The sequence below is a fragment of the Nycticebus coucang genome, chromosome 13 (assembly GCF_027406575.1).
Source record: "Nycticebus coucang isolate mNycCou1 chromosome 13, mNycCou1.pri, whole genome shotgun sequence".
NCBI classification, from domain to species: Eukaryota; Metazoa; Chordata; class Mammalia; order Primates; family Lorisidae; genus Nycticebus; species Nycticebus coucang.
The window spans coordinates 70,364,393-70,380,505 of record NC_069792.1 but is presented as its reverse complement, the minus strand read 5'-3'; positions in this window follow the sequence as shown (position 1 = coordinate 70,380,505).

Genomic DNA, 16,113 nt, shown 5'->3' with positions numbered 1-16,113 from the left:
GTTTTAAAGATTCATAATACACATCTCCCAGTTGGTAGTAGACTGTCCAATGAGAGCTGGGGAATATTGGCTCAGCACCCCCTTCTATGACTTGTGGAAAGTTATAATGCCTGCTCCGAGTCTTTGGTGATTTATATTTTTTTGGCTCCAAGATTCCCATTCTACTGAGTTGGTTCAACTTTCTGTGCATGCCGTTCTTATTCTGCATGGCACTAAACAAAGTCTTTTTACCAGGTTTCTGTGAGAAAATTATTCATGTAGGGTAGGATACACTGCACACACATCCACCCTATTCTTCTCTCGATCTATGACTGTATGCAATGTGATGTTATGGCTACCCCCAATCAAACGTGGAGACAATTTCCTTACTTTTTCAATAAAGGCTACACTTGTGACTTCTTTTGGCCACCAGAAAACAGGAAGTGATGGTTGTAGAGTTCAAGTATAGGATGCAGCCCGTGAGTGCTTCTGCTCTGTATTTTGGATCCTTGCCTGTACTGGGTGAATGAGTAAGCCTGGTCTAGCTGGGGAGTGAGAGCTTATATGGAGCAGAGATAAGCCATCTCAGTCAAAGCTATCCCGGACCAGCCAGGCCCCCGATGACCTAGCAGGTGGCTGATACATAAGCTAACTAATAAAGCTAAGTGATACATAAAGCCTTTATATACTTTGTATATCACAGATTTTACTCAAGTTTTGGGGGTGATGAATTTTATATGTTGCCTTAACTCAAACAACTTAAGAATGAGTATTAGATAGCCCCGATCTTAAAATTTTCCTATCCCACTTGTTCATCATCCTTATACCTCCCACCGTCTCCCTATTCTCAGGGGTCAATCCTCTGACCCACCTACTTTTCCCCCAAAGTCTTTCAATGCAGTTTACTCCAGCCCTCTCCAACCCCTGCCACCAAATTCGAATCAGGATTTCACTCTGCATATCCACAGAGTGAGTTCCTTCTTCACTTCCTTAACTTCTGTTCTTCCCTTCAGTCTCACCCTTCCTTTCTCACTGTGAGCTACTTCAAGGGGAAAAGAGAAGCCTGCAACCAGACACCTATTTCATCATTTGGTGAGTGTTGTGACACTTAGGGCACAATTTGATGCTTTGTAATTAAACACTACAGTTAGTTACACTGCATTTAAACTTGTTAACATTTGAAAGTGTTTGAGAAGTCCTACAACAAATACATGTCTTTCACTTTGGGCCAACATTTCACCATCAGTTGACCAAGAGATCCACTTCCCCTCTCTCTGTCTCCATCTCTGTGGATGTGTGTGTGTGTGTGTGTGTGTGTGTGTAACATACTTTGGGAAATGCCATCCCTTCCTACATGGTCTAACCCTCCCTCCTTCCTCATCAGCACAAGCAGTGCCTTGGCAAAGATTTGATTCCACAGCCAGTGTCCTTCAACCATTATGCCACACTGCTCCCTAATTACATTTATGCCTGTGTTAATTGAATTTTAAGGAATTGCACCAAGCCACAGATGTCTGCACTTACTTTAATAGACATGATCAATATATACAATATTTATTAAAGTACCAGAAATGTCAGTCTTGGGCTTCTTCTTACTTTCCTCCTCCAGTCACAACTGCAATGTTCTGTCACAGCAGGCTTGCACAGAAACAAGGTCACCATGAGATAGCAAGAGAAGGAAAAAAATACCAGGACAGAATTAGAGCAATCATTAAAATCATTAAAAGAAGCATTAGGAGTATATGATGACCATAACAAGGAGGTTCACAGCCCACAAGCTTAGCGACTGCACCCTGCTTGCTATAATTATATTAGGAAGGTTATGCTTTTCACATTTATTGTATTATACTTTGAGATCATGTACATCATGTAAGTAAGGAAAGGTTTTTAGGAATATTAGTTTCAGTCTAAATTTAATTTCTGAAAAGTAAACAATGCACAGTACATCTAAACCACAGGGCAAGTGAAAGTCTTTGCTTTGTACCTAACAACGTATCTTCTTTGAAAACTTAAAAAAACCCAACCTCCAACCACCCTCCTCAAAAACTGATCTTGATTCAACTGTGGCTCTGACACTCAGCTCTTTAATTTGGTCTTTGCTGACAGCTGACTTCAATTTTTGCCTGTTTATGAAAGTAAATTAAAAGAACACACTGTCTGTGATCCAGTGGCTCTTTGTGGTGGAGTCCTATTCAGTTCTTAAATCAAAAGCCAGATAGTTGTCAGGAGAACTAATCCTTATGTAAACATGATTGCATTTGCACAGCAGAGCACCGAGAGGCTCCAAGAGCCCAGGAGGAAGTATGTCACTTTCCCAGGTACTTCATGGGTCCACTCTTTGTTATTTCAGTTTCTAAGGTGTTTAGAACAATGCTCTTCAGACTCAGAAGCTTCAGATGATTGGGGTTTGGGCATTGAGTAAATGCATATGTAAGAAAAGAAACATCCACTAGCCTTTAACTCATATAACTTTCCTCAAATTGAAGAACACTTTGGTAAAAGATAGGATTAAATCTCATAAAAGAAGACTTGATTATATGTATAAATAAACTGATAGTATTGCATATGCTATTTCTAGGTTTTCTAAGCAAATGAACAAAACCAAAAATACGGTTTTACTAACAGTGGAAAGCTCTTATGAAAGCTCTATAACTTTCATGTTTCTGAAATCTCCTAATCTAGAAAGCACCCAGTTGTTGTGTTTCTTCTCCTTGAGATGTCATCTTTTTAGAAATACAGACATACCTTGTCTTATTGGGCTTCACTTTATTACATACACAGATAATGTTCTTTTTTTTTTTTTTTTTTTAGAATTTGAAAGTTTGTAGCAACCTTGTATGAGCCAGTGGATCCATTTTTCAAATAGGATATGTGCTATGTGTTACATTTTGTTTCACATTTTTTCCTTATTATTATATCTGTTATGGTGATCTATGATCAGTGATCACTGATGTTCCTATTGGTATTATTTGGAGGCACCACAAATTACACCCGTATATTATGGTGAACTTAATTAATACATGTTGTATATATTCTGTCTACTCCACCAACCAATCGATCGCCCATCTTTCTACTTCTCCTTGGGCTTCCCTATTTCCTGAGACACAACAGTATTGAAATTAGGCCAATTAATAACTCTACAGCAAAAGAAAGAAAGAGTCACAAGTCTTTCACTTTAAATCAAAAGCTAGAGATGATTACGATTAGAGAGAAAGATATATCAAAAGCTGAGATAGGGGGCGGTGCCTGTGGCTCAAAAGGGCAGGGCGCTGGCCCCATATGCCAGAGGTGGTGGGTTCAAACACAGCCCCAGCCAAAAACTGCAAAAAAGAAAACAACCTGAGATAGGCTGAGAGTGAGAGCTAGGCCTCTTGTGCCAAATAGTTGGCCAAGTTGTGAATGCAATGGAAAAGTTTTAGAAGGAAATTAAAATTGCTATTCCAGTGAATACTTAAATGATATGAAAGAGTAACAGTCTTACTGCTGATATGGAGAAAGTTTCAGAGTTCTGGACACAAGATTAAGCAAGCCAGAACATTCCCTTAAGCCAAAGCCTAATCCAGAGCATGGGTCTAACTTTCTTCAATTCTATGAAGGCTAAGAGAGGTAAGGAAGCTGCAGAAGAAAGTTTGAAGCCATCAGAAATTGGTTCATGAAGTTTAAGGAAGGAAGCCTTATTCATCACCTAAAAGAGAAAGGTGAAGCAGCAAGTGCTGATGTAGAAGCTGCAACAAGTTATCCAGAAGATCTAGACAAGATGAAGGTGTATATATAAATGGAAGATTTTCACTGTGCTTGAAACAGCCATATATTGGAAGAAGTAGCCATCTAAGACTTTCATAGCTAGAGAAGTCAATGCCTGGCTTCAAAGTTTCAAAGAACAGGCTGACTCTCTTATTAGGAGTCAGTGAAGCTGCTGACTTGATGTTAAGGCCAATGCTCATTTATCATTCCGAAATTTTGAGGGCTCATGGGAATTGTGCTAAATCTACTCTGCTTGTGCTTTTATAATTGGAACAATGAAGCCTGAATGACAGCACATGTGTTTACAGCCCTGTTCATTGAGTATTTTAAGCCTACTCTTGACATCTACTGCTAGACAGAAAGATTCTTTTCTAAATATTAATGCTCATTGACAGTGTACCTAGTGACCTAGGAGCTCAGAAGGAGACATATAAAGAGATGAATTTTGTTTTCATTCCTACTAACATGACATCCATTCTGCAGCCCATAGATCAAGGAGTCATTTTGTCTTCCAACTCTTATTATTTAAGAGATAACATTTCCTAAGACTAGAGCGGTCACATTCAGAACTTTGACAGAACTGGTAGAACTTTGATAGAACTGTCATGGAACTTTGAGGGGTTCAAGAATTTCGTGGAGAAAGTAACTGCATATATAAAAATAGTAAAAGAACTAGAATTAGAAGTAGAATCTGAAGAGGTACCTGAATTGTTTAAATCTCATGATAACACTTTCATGGATGAAGATTTGCTTCTTATGGATGAGCAAAAAAGTGGTTTATTGAGATAAAATTTCCTCCTGTTGAAGATGCTATGAATGTTGCTGAAACGATAGCACAAAATTTAGAATAGTCCATAAATGTAGTTGATAAAGCAGTGGCAAGATTTGACTGATTAGACTCTAATTATGAAAGTAGTTCTACTGTGGGTAAAATGCACACTACAAAGAAATACTTTATGAAAGAGTCAATTGACTGGCAAAATTCATTGTTGTCTTATTTTGTTAAATTGCTACAGCTATCTTGCCTTTTAGCTACCAACACCCCGATCAGTCAGCAACCATTTACATGAAGGCAAGACCCTCCACCATCAAAAAGATTACAACTTGCTGAAGGCTCAGGTAATCATTAGCATTATTTTAGCAATAAAATACTTTTAATTAAGATGTGTACATTTTTGGGACATAATCCTATTGCGCATTTAATAGACTACCAGAAGAGCTGATTTAAAAAACAGAGTTATACTTGAGAATGATAAATGCTGTTATAGAACCAAACACAGAACACTTTGGAAAGCCCATAGAAACCAACCCATGGGAAAACTACATGTAAAACACGTTGGTAATAATTCATTATCAGCTATTTGTCAAGAAGGCATAGTGTGATTGTAGTTGCAATGTTACATTAGAGAACCTTAGAGTTATTTCTATACTGCATACCTCTGAATTTATTAGTGAAGAAACTGGAGCTTTGAAATGTTAATGTCTTGCCTAAGAACACATAGCTGGGTAATCACAGAGTTAACGTTTAGTCCTTTATGACTTGTTTCTAGAAACATCATTCTTCTACTCATCAAGATTTCCTAATTAAGACAAAGGTTGACAGTGACTACAAAGTTCCTTGCTGGAGCACCAGGGAAGATGGAAGTATATTTCCCTGAAATAACACTGTGGGAGGAACAGGTTTTGGGGTGTTTAGTGTGCCCAGGAAGAAAGGAATGGATTCAATTTGGAGGTGCCCCTGTGACAAGTTTAAGTCCTAATGTAAATTAGAAGTAGAGGTAATTTTTTTCAGATAAAATAGTTATTTTAAATAAGGGTATCAAAATATAAAGACATGTTTATAGTCTCATATGTACTAACTACTCCCAAATGAAACAGGCATGGGTTATGTTTCCTGAGAGCTTAGAGACAATTTTATTTTTTGTTTGTTTAATTAAATTAATGTTATATGTCTGAATGGCAGACATTGTACAATATATTGTTTTGTTGTTGGTGTTGTCTGCCAGTCATGTACACTGTTTTAATCACCCATGCAGAAAGAGACATCCATAGAATTTATTTAGAAAAAAATCCTTAATTATTTCTGGTCCAAGACTGTTCTAGTTACTAGAATTGTTTATAAAGACAAACTTTGGATCTGCTCTCAGTAACATGCACAGAACGTGTTCCTGCACAAAGATAGAGCTGGTGACAGGACTAGAGAAAAGAGAGCCATCAGTCCACAACAGGAGAGATAAATCACAGCCTAGGAGATTCATCTCTCAATTTATAATTTCAATCAACTGGCTCAGTATAAGTTTGATAAATAAAACAGTCTATGAATCTGAAACATACAACCAGACTCCCTGCATACAAATGTTCATTTTCCTAAAAGAGAGGCAAATCTCAAGAAAACAAATTCATAGCAGAGACATGTTATGTGAACACATAATCAATACAGCCATTACCATCATGACAATCATTTTCTTGATATGTTCTAGAGCTAGTGTAGTTCGAGGATCCTTTGATTAAAAACATCAGGTTAAATATTCCTCATATACAAATAAGGCGTGGTGTTTCTTCAGAGAGAGTGGAGCTTCCCCTAAACGTGGTTGTGCTTTATTCTGCTTGGACAAAGTGGTTGAGGGGTGGAGAGAAGGTGCAGACATCACTTACTATTGACTGAAGGAAGCAACAGGAGCCACATATTAACTACCTTTCCTGGGGCTTTGGGCCAAATTAGGAGATTCAGATCAAAACCAGTTTCTTTCCCATTACAGAGCTAGGAGAGAAGGGGTACTTTTGAAGGCATTTCTTTATCTCCAGTTTCTTTACATTTCCCAGTGGAAAAAAACAGATGACCCAAATGAAGCAGAATTTTGATTGGGTAAGCTGAGGAGGAGGTGGGCAGGGACGAGGGGGCTGGAAATTCCCCCACTTCATTATCCTCACTGACATTTGGAGTAAACTATCAATCATATCTCAGAAGGGGTTTAGATCCAACACTCTGAAATGCATCTGGTTATCATTCCCAAGGGAAATTAGCCCCTGCTGTGTCATTAGCTTGTCAAGAAATCAAAGGCCCTTTTCCTGCATCAGAGGCTGTGGTTGCCTTTGCTTGTCCATTTATCTGTGACCCTCACCTGTGATTGGCTTGTCATTGCCTGAATGTACAGCTATCATCACTGCAGAGGCCTTCTCTGGAGCTTGCTTGCTGTATCCCACTTCCCATTTGGGGGGCAGTAGATATCCTGCATACATTTTGTATTAACTTCAGAATTTAATAGCAGTTTATAGCATTGTTTATAGGGAAGTGTATGTTCCAGTTTCCAGGCCATCAGCTTGAATTCTACCCCTCATTCTATGTGGGAATCAGCCACCTTTTCAGCCTAACTTCTTGTATCTTCCTCTTCAACAATATGCAACATCTATGAGAGATTAAATAAAATGATGTGAATTAACAATGGATTTCTTCCATTGAGTGTTAAGGCTAGAAATTTTCATAAAGTCATATAGTCAATTTCTCTCATAGCTGGTCAAATTGTGGCCCAGGAACTCATAATTGGGATGATAATATAATTATTGCCCAGTACTGGAGCTGCAAGTATAAAATGGGACAATATTAGATGCACCAAGACCCACCCTACTCATAATTTGCCCAATGTGGTGTGTCATAAATCTAAGAATCCTGAAGATTTTGCCCTTGTATCATACTGAATGAAGAAATGATTCATGCAACTTTGAAAAAATATCAATTTATAGGTTTTTCTATAATCCTGCTTTAACTCAAGATTAAAATGTATTTCCATTTTACCAAAGTTAATTTCTAAACTCTTGTTAATATTTTACTAATGATAACATTTATGTTGACTATTATAACATTTATTAAATTTTGTTTGAATGAAGTAATAGAAATGTGTTTAAATTAAAATATAGAAAATGAAAAGTTTTCCATATTTTAAGTAATTGTAAGAATTGAATGGATTTGAAAGTTCTTGGCAACATGTATACTGTTAGAAAAACCAAGTCTTGATAAGATTTTATGAGATAAAATGAAGTCATTAAAATAAGGAAAATTATCCTAGAGGAACATCTTGTAAGTCACAGCCATCAAGCTTTCAAAACATATTCATTTGATGAGAAAGATATATTAAAATATGGTGAATAAAAAAAAAAGTGGTGAAGCAAACATTATTGCAATAGAGCATGTTATAGGTAGATAAACAGGTGGTGATCTGAGTGGTAGAAACGGAAAGAATAAGGATACCAGGATCAGAGTCCTATTTCTTGGGATCCCATTTCTTGGACTCAGACCATTGACTTTTATCAAGGATAGCTCACAGCATTATTTTCCCTTCTTTTTAACTACCTGGAAGTTGACCTGATGGCCACTGAAAATAAATATTCCCTTTACCTTATTAAAGAAGCAATATCTTCCATTACACTGCCCTACAAAGAGGAAATCAAACTTACTGCAATGAGAGATTAAAAACTTGGTACTTGGCCAAGTAGGTGAAGGATAAGAAGAGATCGTAGGACTTATCTGCTATAGTTTGGATATTTGTTCCCTTCAAAACATATGTTAAAATTTATTTGCCGTTGTAATAGTATTAAGAGGTGACACCTTAAGAAGTAGGGGTCACGAGGGTTTCATCCTCCTGGGTGGGATTAGTACCCTTATAAAAAGGTGAGTTTGGCCTCTTCCTCTCTTCCTCTGGTGCTCTCTCTCTCTTTCTCTCTCTCTCCCTCTGACCTTGAGCCGTGAACTGACAGGGCAAGAATGTCCTCACTGGACGTTAGCACCTTGGTAATGGACTTCCCATCTTCTAGAGCTGTGAGCCAATAAATTCTGTTCATTATAAATACTTATCCTCAGGCATTCCACTATAGCAGAACAAAATCAACTAATACCTTACATCAACCCCCCACCCGCCATGGTTAGTCTCTGAAAGATTAAAGCACCTTAAAGATTTCTGGCAACACATTAAGTTCTCTCTCCACAATAATCAGGTTGCTAAACAGATCCCGGGTGTTTGGTTTTGGGATGCAAAGGGTATTTCACACTTTTTTTTTTACCATTGCTGTTTAAATATTAACCTAAAAAACAATCTTTATACTATCATTGTGTCATTGGGGGGAGGAGAGGACTGCTCTACCAACTTAAAAGGCCAAAGTTTGATATGAGCATTCCTTGAAGCTGAAATATTCATAAGAATTATCTGGAGAATATGTCAATTTTCTGGATGCCAGAAATTAGAAATTGTAATTCTGAAGGGCTAGAGCGGCAGGAAAGCGGGCATCTTCACTTGTGAGAAGGGCTGAAGTTCCATTTCTGCCGGGTTGAATCTGAGGAAGGCGGTATGTAGACAACAGTTCAATTTAGAAATAGGAAAGTGCCTAACCTGGAACATTTACCTGTCTGTTTCAAAAACTATTTGCCAACAGATTTCATCTGTGTTTTTATATATTATAACAGATTTTTGTATACTTTGTTAATTTAGGGCAAAAAAGGTTAACAGTTTATTTCACTAAATATTATATAATCACAGGAAATATAAGTACTATGTTCGACTATTTTTTCATGTCATAGAAAGGGTGTGTGCGTGTGCATGTCTGCGTGTGTTACAAAGCTGAAAAACTTGGATGTAATAAATCATGTTTTATCCTTTAAAAAAGTAAATCCCTGATGAAATTAAATTAATTGCATTTTTTTATTTTTTTATCTTCAAATTAGTTAACATTTGTTTAAATATCCTACTCTCCTTTCCTGTGGGCTCAAAATATGATTTCTCCTTTAAAGATTAAAAAAATTAATTTGGTTTCTCTTTTAACTGTACATGTATAAATCTCTCCTCAGTAAAGTATAACATTGAAAAGGAAAATGAAAAACAACGAAATATAATCTCAATAACTTTGACATTCAAAAAAGAAATCAAAGTTGGTATAGATAAGAACAAAAAAGTTGTGGAAGTTCTCAGGGAAAATTTTAGGAACTGGGATTGTTTAGTCTAGAGATGGGATTTTTTTTTGGGGGGGGGTCAGGTTTTGGCTGGGGCCGGGTTTGAACCCGCCACCTCCAGTATATGGGGCCAGGGCCCTACTCCTTGAGCCGCAGGCGCCGCCCCATAGAGATGGGATTGTTAGGGAATATTTTTTATAATAGTCAAGATTAATACAGGTTATAATGAGAAGAAGGCTGACATTTCTTCATCTCAACTAGACAAACTATGTTTTGCCATAATTTTACAACCATTTGTTTATGTCTTCTGAATAGAGATTTCCTTTCTCATCTCCTTCCTTCTTCCTTTCCTTTTTTCCTCCCTCCCTCTCTTCCATAAATATTGAGCATCTATTATGACACAGGAACAAAGGAAATAAGCTTGATTTAATTTAGGTATGTCTGGGTAGGGAAGATTTCATGGAGAATATTGCCTGGCTATTTCAATATTTTCTAAACTATCTGCCTGTAAAATGGCATGGCAGACACTGTCTAGGACAGCGGTTCTCAACCTGTGGGTCGTGACCCCTTTGCGGGTTGGATGACTCTTTCACGGGGGTCACCCTTAGGCATCCTGCATATCAGATATTTACATTATGATTCATAACAGTAGCAAAATTACAGTTAGGAAGTAGCAATGAAAATAATTTTATGGTTGGGGGTCACCACAACATGAGCAACTGTATTAAAGGGTCACAGCATTAGGAAGGTTGAGAACCACTGGTATAGGAGATTTCTCACAAAGTTTTCTTACTTCAGGAAATTTTAGTCTAACTTTCACTTTGCTAATCTCTAACAGGAGATTTTAGCAACATAATTCAATCTCCAGGTGTCGAGTGTTACAGAAACTAGCAATTCCTGAACACTGGAATGTCCAGCTGAAAACTTTTTCTCTGTTATTGGTTTCACTGACAGCACTTGGGTTAGATTATTAAGTCCACTTAGTAGCCCCTCACCCCTGCCCAACTGCTACTCTGTTCTTCCACTTAATGATCAAAGAAATATACTATTGACTACATGGAGTGCCAAATCAGATGTCAGGAGCATCTAGTTCTGTTTTTAGCAAGTATTGATGAGGAACTTTGAATAAGCTACTTAGCTGGTCTGAGTTTCATCTCTTTCTTCCATTCCATCAGCCCTCCTGAGACATATGTGTGGCTAGTTGCATTCGTCAGAGCCCTCCAGAGAAATAGAATCAATAGGAAATACTCAGATCTATAAGAAGAACCTTAGGTAATTGGCTCATATGATTATGGAGGCCAAGAAATCCCACCTATGTTGAAGAACCAGGAAATCTGGTTGTGTAATTCATTCCAAGTTCAAAGACCGGAAAATCAATGGAGTCCATGATGTAACTTTTCCTTCAAGGCCTGAGAACTAGGGGGCCACCAGTGTAAGTTCCAGAGTCCAGAGGCCCAAGAACCCGGAGTGCCAATATTCAGGGGCAGGAAAGGAATGTCCTAGCTGCAGGGGAGAGACAGCAAATTTGTCCTACCTTTTCCTTCTGTCTGGGCCCTCAGTGGATTAGTTTGGTGCCTCCCCAAATTGGTGAGGGCAGATGTTCTTTACTCAGTCTACAGATTCAAGTGCTAGTCTCTTCCGGAAATACCCTCATGGGAAATACCCTTAGAAATAGTGTTTATTAACTTCTAGGTATCCCTTTACCCAGTCCAGTTAACACATAAGATGGATCATCAAGAAATATTTTTCTTACACCTAGGTCCCATTCCTTCTCAGGTCCCATTTCCCCTGGACTAGGGCCCCCACTAGGCACAGTATTGAGAAGGGAGCTCCTCAGGCCAGCAAGACAATCTTCTCAAAGAAGAGGGACCGCGGCAGGGCTCAGGGCAAGCAAACCCGCATCAGTGGCTATGGAAGGGTGAGAGGACAAGGGATCCTGACAGAGAAGGAGTCAGAAGTAATAATAATTGGGACCTTAGTAAACTGGAGTTTGGTCCTGAGAAATGTGGTCAAGCAGTGCGGCTGGAATGGAATTCCTGGAAGAGAGACTGGCAGAGACAGGTAACGTGGGCCTGGGAACCAAGCCTTGTAGTCAACAGACTCCTAGCCTTCGGACTTCTAGACATAATTTGAGTGAACCAGTAAATATTTCTTAGAAGGGACATTTACAGCTTAAAAATGACTATATTGCATCTCTCTGTTCACTAACTCAGACTTCTCTGCTTCCGAGTCAGATTTAAAGGTTCACAGCCTCATTTCATGTTGTATTTTGCCATCTAGTGGCTGCTCTCGGTATAAGGCAGAACCTGTTCAAACACAGACACATTTCTGTGTGCCCTTGATTTTGCACAATGTTGAAGATTCTGTTTGTTTCCCTTAGATGCTGTCTTGTTCCCAAGAGAATACACGGTGGCTTAGCTTTGGGGTTGAAATTTCATAGCAACCGGGCTGGGCAAGTTTGGGAGAATAAAATCAAACATGATTATAAATAAATGTTCACTCATTATTTTTCTTAACATGAAAACATCACTTCCCATGGTGCTTCTCTTTCATTTAGAATGTACAGAAACTGAAATTCAATAGTTTTCTCCCATCCAGTCATTCTGCTGAGTTCATTTTATTATTGTATGCTAAAACCAACCTAACTCTCATTATGTCAAATGGTGTCGATCATTGTTCCCATAATTTTATCCGGATTTTGTTTTTTCCTTTTCTCCTTTGTTTCTAAAGGAGATATCACTTGATATTTTTGAATCCTCAAAAACAATCTTGTTGCCTCCTCACATGAGACATGGCTGATCATTATTAAATTAGCTTACACTTTAAATAAAATATTTGGGAAATTTTATTACCCAGCATTAAGTTCCTGGAGGACTGCTTCATGCCAGCGTTGGTGTTGTGGGAAATGTGTGAATTCACACTTAGCGGTCAGTGTACACTCATGGTCACACAAGTAAAGGGGGGATCCCTTGTGTTGAACAGTTCAAGTGACAACCTGAGAAGAGCACAGTGGACTTTAAAACCACATTGGAGAAAATGTTGCACGCACAGGAATTGAGCTTAGTTTAGTGATTAGGAGCATACTGGGGAGGGCATAGGCAGATTCTGTGTTCTAGTTCTGACACTAGCTGTGTTACCTTGCTTAAGCTACTTAACTTTTAAGCTTCCATTCCTTCATCTATCAAATAGGGACAAAAGCCTATGCTTGCCTTTTAAGGAAATTGTGAGAATTAAATAAAATGATTTTTGTGCAGCTTTGTCTTAGGATATAATAAACATTCAATACATGGAAGTTGTTATGATGATAATGCTGATAAGGACTGGCAGACAATCTATGTTTTGTCACTAACTTGTAATTCTGCCTATAAACCTTTTACAATGTATATTCTTGGCTTACTCTCGAGTTAACTAAAAGATCCTCCTTGGGGAAGCCTCTATAAGAAGCACTTTAGCCTGAAGAATGGTTAGTAGATCATAGCCAAAGACCTTTCATTCCAAACAAGAGAAGAAGAAGTCTCAAAAAAGAGAAGAGTCGGAAGATGTGAGCCCCCTTCATTCCAGCACTGCATGCCCAGGCTGTGCCCCAGGAGTTCTCCATGGCCAGGACTGTGCATGTGGAAGGAAGGACATGTACATTTAAATCCTCAAAATGTGTTAACTGTGAAACTTGAGTTAGAACAGGGACTTAAATGGGAAAACAAGCTACCTCATTCACAACAATAAAGAAGCTCCTTGCAGGAGCTGAGCGGGAGGGGATGAGAGTTTCAGACTCAATGAGCCATTGCAAGGCCGTTTAGAGCTCTTGTTCTACCATTTCCCAGTTAACTTAATTTGTGTGTCTGTGGAATCTGTTCCTTTGATATCCACAGGAAATAATGTGGTCTTTGGGGCCAATCACAACATGTTGTAGAGTCTTTCTCTTTGACAGCTACAAAGAATAGTGCAACCCAGCTGGGAATGCTCACTAGATTGCACCATCCAATGTGGAAAACCTTACAGCAGATACCAACATGTCCTGCCTATCACTTTGGTCCCTGTGTGTACAGCACAATGCTTGGTATATTGGTGTCTGTAAATTATTTTGACAGAATGCTAAATGCACTCACTGCATGTCTCCACCCTGAACCCCAGACACATATCTACAACTGCCCAAAGGAGTTTCTCAATTGGACCTGTGGAACGTTGCACAAAATCAGCAGGCAAAACTAATCTCTTAGTTTCCAACAGTATGGCCTAGTTCTTTGGGGAATGTCATTACTAAACTTGTTTCTTCTCTTTTCCTCTAATTCCTAGCCATATTTGGGATACATGTAGCATGTAGCTCTCTCTACCTCCACTACCAATCCCTCCTTTCACAACTCTGGACTTGTCTGGATCACTATAAAAGCTTTTAAGGTTGCTTTTCCCGCATCCACTCTTGTTCTCCCAGTCATTCTTGATGACTGACAGATTACTGGGAAATGAAAACATTCATCACACAGGCAAAGCTGAGGACAGGAGGCCTGTGTTCCTGTGGGCAGAGGGCCGGTGTGGAAGAGAAGGGATCCAAATCCTGGCTCTGCCTCTACGACTGCCTGGATAAGTGAATTTGAATATTACTCTGTCTCTCTGGCTATTGGCTTTTTCTTCTATAAAGACTTTGAATCAGATTATTTCTAAAGATACTTCAAACTTTAAAATTCAGTGATTTTGTTACAGATGTTTCTAATTATGGAGTAAATGCCTCTTCCTATGTGTGGTGCTTCAAAATTGATTAAATAATAGAGTTGGGTCAGATATTACCATTTTTGGAATCTGCAGACTTCAAGCAGTGACCAAATTGAAAAAGATGAAGAACTCAGATTGATGCAATTGCTAATGCTAGAAAAGAAATTGACCATGTATCAAAGACTTTTGACATGATTCAGCTTTCATTATTCTTCAGCCTTATTTCAAATTTGAAGAGCTTCAAACTAAATGAGCTGTTCTGTTCTTGAAATTTCTGGCCATTTTATGCTCACAGTTTTGAAAGTGGTAAACTGATTTTATGGACAATGTTTCCCAATCTGAGAAAAAAACACTATGTTTATTTGTATACCACCAATATGGGAAAGGAGAAACAAGAAAGCGGTAGACTGTAGGCTCTCTAAAAGTTGGGATCTGTCTTAGTTTTGCTCCCCACTGTAATCTCAAAGCACATAATAGTTGTTCCAAGAATATATATTGAATGAATCAAAGAAAATTAGCTATTTTTTTTTTTTTTTGCCTATCCAATTGTCTGATAAAGAAAATGTTTGTGGGCTGTAATTAGGGTTACTGTTGTGCAGGTGCCTGATTGAAGAGATGATACTGAAGCTTGGTTGCTCTACTGCACGTCACAGCCCTGTCCCCTACAATGTGACTTTGAGGCTCCTCCATTAGGAGGTGGAGTCTGTAGCCTTATCCCTTGGATCTGAAAACTTGCTTTGGCTATTAGGGTGAGACAGAGTTGAGGATGGGCCATTTTGAAGCATAGGCTCAAAGAACTTGCAGCTTCTTCATGACAAGCCTGGGCCAGTCTGCTGGAGGTTGAGGGAACATATGGAGCAGAAATAAGTCGTTCCAGCAAATTTATCCTGAACAGCATCCCTTGGCCAATTTGGAGCTGACTGCAAATGAGTGGAAAGCCCATTTGAGATAAGGCAAGACTGGCTTGTATCAAATTCATGACAAATACATTGTTGTTTTAACATACTAAGTTTTAGAGTGGTTTGTTGCACAATATTATTCTGACAATAGGTCACTGATAAAATGTGAAAAGGGACTCGAGTCCAGCCTGTGGTTGTCTTGTATGTGTGATGTGTGCCATGTTGTGAAGGCTGGGAACCCTAGTGTGGGTTTGCATCTGCTAACAAGAAAGGATGTCTTTTCTCCTGACTTGCATTTGAACTACAAGTAGCCCTGACAGAATAAGGAACATCATTTCCCCCTGAAGTGCAGCCTCCAAAATGTTGATCAGAATAATTAATCACTGATTTAAAAAAAATAACCTTTAATTTTCACCAACCTGGTGTGGAGTTTAATGCTATATTATGCATCAAGGGTTTGCAAGGCTACTTATGCAGAAATTTCTCATCAGGAACTTTGTATATAGTCAGGGCACTCTCCTACCAAGGGATGTTACAGCAATGAGCAGGTGAGCTTTTCCTAGCAGGAATTAGCACACACTTTCCCTTATTAACACACTCTTTACTGAAATAGTTGAGTGTAAACACTAAAGTATGAAGTGGATCATTCTGATGATCTCATTATTACTGGAAGCAAATACCCAGAGACAATTTGGTAACTTTGCAAATAAATCCTTAACTGCTATTGATCTGCTTAAACTAATCTTGTTTTCTGCCCAACTTAAATCTCATTCTGATTTTTAAAAGTCAGAATTTAAACAAAAAAATCAAACTTTTAAAAGGTTTATGCTGGGAAACATCTTGTGA